Below are 5,221 nucleotides of genomic sequence, written 5' to 3'. Positions count from 1 at the left end.
TTAAGGAGTCGGATTGCCCAATGCGCCTTGTGCTCCAACTCTACCGGCAAGTGACAAGGCTTCCCGTACACCAACCGGAACGGTGAAGTTCCTATCGGTGTTTTGAAAGCGGTCCGGTAAGCCCACAATGCATCATTTAGCTTGGTTGACCAATCTTTCCTTGACCGGCTCACGGTCTTCTCAAGGATCATCTTGATCTCGCGGTTAGAGATTTCGGCTTGGCCGTTAGCTTGTGGGTGGTAGGAAAGAATCCGCCTATGTTGCACCCCATGTTTCTTAAGTAGAGCATCAAGAGTCCTTTCCCGAAAATGAGTTCCACGATCACTAATCACAATTCGTGGAACCCCAAACCTTGGGAATATGATCGTCTCCATAAGTTTGGTCACCGATTTTGCGTCACAAGTCTTTGTTGGGATTGCTTCAACCCATTTGCTCACGTAGTCCACCGCAACAAGGATATACTCATTCCCATTTGATGAGGGGAAAGGGCCTTGATAGTCAATGCCCCATACATCGAATACCTCCACTTCAAGTATGTAGTTCATTGGCATTTCATGCCTCTTTGAAATGTTACCGCTTCTTTGGCATTTGTCACACCCCTTGATATATCTTGCCACATCATGGAATAGAGAAGGCCAATAAAAACCACATTAAAGTACCCTTGCGGCGGTTTTTCGTGAACTACCATGCCCTCCACTTGGCATGTCATGGAAATGAGAGATTATGGGTTTTACCTCTTCATTCGGGATGCATCTTCTAATTATCCCATCCGCACACGACTTGTAAAGACATGGTTCCTCCCAAAAATATTGCTTAAGATCGTGAAAGAATTTCTTCTTCTTATGGGAGTCATAACCATGTGGGATGACCCCGGATACCAAGTAATTGACATAATCCGCGTACCAAGGGACATCCATCAAAGCAAGTGCGAATAATTGATCATCCGGCAAGGAGTCATCAATTGGCAATTCATCCTTACCCTTGTCATGGAATAGCCGAGAAAGATGATCGGCTACCACGTTTTCCACACCCTTCTTGTCTCTAATTTCAATATCAAACTCTTGTAGCAAAAGTATCCACCGAATCAAGCGTGGTTTTGATTCCTTCTTGATTAGCAAGTGCCTCAATGCCGTGTGATCGGTGTGCACAATTACTTTAGAGCCCACCAAGTAAGAACGAAACTTGTTCATGGCATATATGACCGCCAAAAGCTCCTTCTCGGTGGTGGTGTAGTGTGATTGAGCTTCATCCAAGGTTTTGCTTGCATAATATATGGCATGAAGTTTACCATTCTTCTTTTGTCCAAGCACCGCTCCCACCGCTACATCACTAGCATCGCACATCAACTCAAAAGGTTCTCCCCAAGTGGGAGGTTGCATAATTGGAGCGGTGATGAGAGCTTCCTTCAACCTATTGAAAGCATCCAAACACTCATTATTAAATTCGAAAGGCACATCTTTTCCAAGCAACAATGTTAAAGGTCGGGCAATCAAAGAAAAATCGTTGATAAATCTCCGGTAAAAACCGGCATGCCCAAGAAAACTTCAAATTCCTTTAACATTAGTGGGAGGGGGTAAAGTTTTAATCACTTCTATCTTGGCTTGATCAACTTCCAAGCCTTTACTTGACACTACATGACCCAAAACAACCCCGGATGTCACCATGAAGTGACATTTCTCCCAATTCAAGACTAGACCGCTCTCTTGACATCTTTTCAAGACCTTACCCAAATTAGCTAGACATCCATCAAATGAGGTGCCTACGACGGAGAAATCGTCCATAAACACCTCCATGATATTCTCAACATATTCGGAAAATATAGCTAGCATGCATCTTTGAAATGTGGCCGACGCATTGCAAAGACCAAAGGGCATGCGCCTATAAGCAAAGGTGCCAAACGGGCACGTGAAGGTGGTCTTTTCTTGGTCATTAGGGTGAATCGGGATTTGGAAAAATCCCGAAAACCCATCAAGGTAGCAAAAATGAGAGTGTTGGGCAAGTCTTTCCAACATTTGGTCAAGGAAAGGGAGGGGGAAATGGTCTTTCCTAGTTGCCTTGTTAAGGCGTCTATAGTCTATACACATTCTCCACCCGGTTGTGACTCTTGTTGGAATGAGTTCGTTCTTATCATTGGTGACTACCGTGACCTCGCCCTTCTTTGGCACAACATGCACCGGGCTCACCCATGCACTATCGGAGATAGGGTAAATTATGCTTGCATCATAGAGCTTCAACACCTCCTTCCTAACCACTTCTTTCATAGCGGGGTTAAGGCGGCGTTGAGGCTCAATGGAAGATGCACTCTCATCCTCCAAGTGAATGCGATGGGTGCAAAAAGAAGGGCTAATCCCCTTGATATCATCAATTGAGTACCCAATGACATCTTTGTATTTTCTCACAACATCAAGTAACTTTTGAAGTTCGGTGTCATTGAGTGCACTATTGACAATAATAGGGTAAGTGTCATTAGGGCCAAGGAAAGCATGTTTAAGAGTAGAGGGAAGAGGTTTCAACTCCACTTGAGGAGGCGTAGATCTCTCCTCCTTTTTACCATCTCCTCTCAAGCTTTCAAATTCTTTATCCGGGTCTTCTTCAACCGTTGCTTCCATAGCTAAAGCATACTCCCGGTGCTCCTTGCAATCTTTTACCTTGCCCTCAAGGAACCCTTGTAAACCCTTGTCTTCATCAAATTTCTTCATATCAACCCATTCTTCTACCACATCAATCATATAACAAGACTTTTCTTCCGAAGGCTCTTTCATAGCCTTGTTCAAGGAGAATTCAACCTTATCTTCACCCACTTGCAAAGAAAGCTTCCCGTTCTTCACATCAATCATGGCACCCCCCGTAGCAAGGCATGGTCGCCCCAATATGATGGGAATATTCGAGTCTTCGGGGATGTCCATAACATAGAAATCACATGGGAATGCAAGTTTCCCCACCTTGAGTGGGACATCCTCCACAAGACCAATTGGGTATCTTACCGACCTATCTGCAAGTTGGAGAGAAACCCTTGTTGGTGAAAGCTCATAACCTTTCAATTTCTTGAAAATTTTGAGGGGCATAAGACTAATGCTTGCCCCCAAATCACACAAGGCCCTCTCAATATGCACGGTCCCAATCTTACAAGGTATGGAAAAGCTCCTCGGGTCTTCAAGCTTTTGAGGAGCCTCATTCATGAGAATTGCACTACACTCCTTGGATAAGTTCACCGTAGTTGTCGGGCTCAAGGAGTTTTTGTTTGAGATGAGCTCCTTCAAGAACTTTCCATAGCTTGGAATCTCCTTTACGGCATCAATGAAAGGCATGGTAATGTTGATACCCTTCATCATGTCCATGAACTTTCCATACTTTTGTTCAAGTTTGGCTCTTGCCAACCTTTGTGGAAAAGGAATCGGTGGCACATAAGTTCTTACAACTTGTTGTTGAGGCTCTTCAACCACCCTAGTTGGTTCATCCATCACTCTTGGTGTTTCCACAACAACTTCCACGAGCTCATCTTCTCCCTCCTTTTCTTCAATTACCTTAGGTGGTTCACCCACAACTTGAGGTTCAATGACATCACCCGGTCTACTACTCTTCCTCTTCTTGACAAATTCCCGGTCTTCCAAATATCTACCACTCCTCAAGTGGATAGCATTCATGGTTTTCGGATTTTCCTCGGTTTTACCCGGGAATTTCCCTTGGGAGGCTTGTAGTTGGCTCATTTGGGTAGCCAATTGGGAGATTTGGTTGTCCGTCATCCGTTGAGAAGCTTGCATTTGGGTCCTAAGTTGGTTGATGGATGAGGTTGTCTCGTCATGTTTTTGAGTGGAATGGTTGATGAATTGTGTTTGAGTATTGACAAGTTGGTTTTGGGAAGTCATCAATTGTTCCATCATGAGTTCCAAGCTTGACTTTGGTTGGGTGTTTTGTTGGAAAGGTTGGGTGTTTTGTTGGAAAGGTTGGGTGGTTGGTGGGTTAAGTGGTTGAAATTGTTGTTGTCTTGGTTGGAAGGTTCTCCCTTGGAAACCCGGTGGAGCTTGATTGAATGTTGTGTTTTGTTTTGGAGCTTGAAAGTTTGGTTGTTGTGATTTTTGTTGGAAGGTTGGGTTTTGGACATTTTGAGAGCCATAGGAGAAGTTTGGGTGGGCTCTCATTCCGGGGTGATATTGGTTGTTGTTAAATGCTTGCTTGGCCGGACTAGACTCCCATATCCCGTTCACTTGCTCCATACAATTGCCATCTCCAACCACCAAAGGACACTCATTGGGTGGGTGCCCTTGGTCTCCACAAAGCTCACAATTATAGACTTGGTTCCTCATAGAATAATTGCTAGATGTTTTGCTTGAGCTCATCAAGGCAACTTGTTGCTTAAGCTCTTCTGTCATCTCTTTCACTTCCACATTGTTGGCCGATTCGACCGTTGACTTCCCTTTCCTCTTGTGCCTATCATTGTTCCAATGAAAGGTACGAGAAGCCATTTCTTCAATAAGCTCTTTCGCCGTCTTGTGATCTATCTTATCCAATGCTCCCTTCCCCGAGCCGGAATCAAGGTTCATCTTCATCTCATTGTTTAACCCTTCATAGAAATTGTTGATGAGCTCATCATCCCCAATACCGTGGTGAGGACATAGCCTTTGGAGGCCCTTGTACCTCTCCCATGCTTCATAAAGGGTCTCATCTTCTTGTTGGGTGAAGCCTTGGAGCTCACTCTTGATTCTTGCGGTTCGTTGGGGTGGGAAATACTTGTTTAGGAAAGCCTTAGAGACATCGTCCCAAGTCCGAAGAGAGTCGGGTTCACAACTTTTAAGCCACTCCTTGGCACTTCCCCTCAAGGAGTAAGGGAAAAGCCTAAGGCGCACGGCATCCTCCGTCACTCCATTGGCCTTGAACATGTCACAACTATCCAAGAACTCGTTGAGATGCTCGTTGGGGTTTTCGGTGGCTCCCCCTCCGAATTGGTTCCCTTGGACAAGTTGAAGCAAGGTGGCTTTCACATCAAAATTGTTGGCTTGGATGGGTGGCTTGACGATACTCGGATTCACCACCTTTTTCGGAGCCAAGTTATCTCTCATAGGAACCGCGGCCATTGTTACTTCCGTTTCCGGTGTTGCAAAAGGATTTTCGAAAGTTTCAAAGACCCGTGGTTCTTCTCGAAGGTTCTCAATTACTGAATTTTCTTGAGGAATCGGTGTTTCTATAAGCCCTCTTCTACGGAGTGAATTTAGTCTTCTCGCGG

The 5,221-nt window shown here is 44.9% G+C and overlaps 1 non-coding gene across 1 annotated transcript; it reads left to right on the top strand.

Annotated features, from left to right (window-relative positions):
- The first annotated feature begins 4,596 nt into the window (after positions 1-4,596).
- Positions 4,597-4,703, top strand: LOC141603136 (small nucleolar RNA R71). The gene has a single exon (XR_012525032.1). It is a non-coding gene; the product is annotated as a small nucleolar RNA R71 (small nucleolar RNA).
- Positions 4,704-5,221: the final 518 nt, after the last annotated feature.

The sequence above is a fragment of the Silene latifolia genome, chromosome 9 (genome assembly GCF_048544455.1).
Source record: "Silene latifolia isolate original U9 population chromosome 9, ASM4854445v1, whole genome shotgun sequence".
NCBI lineage: Eukaryota > Viridiplantae > Streptophyta > Magnoliopsida > Caryophyllales > Caryophyllaceae > Silene > Silene latifolia.
This window is presented reverse-complemented; position numbering and strand designations above follow the sequence as displayed.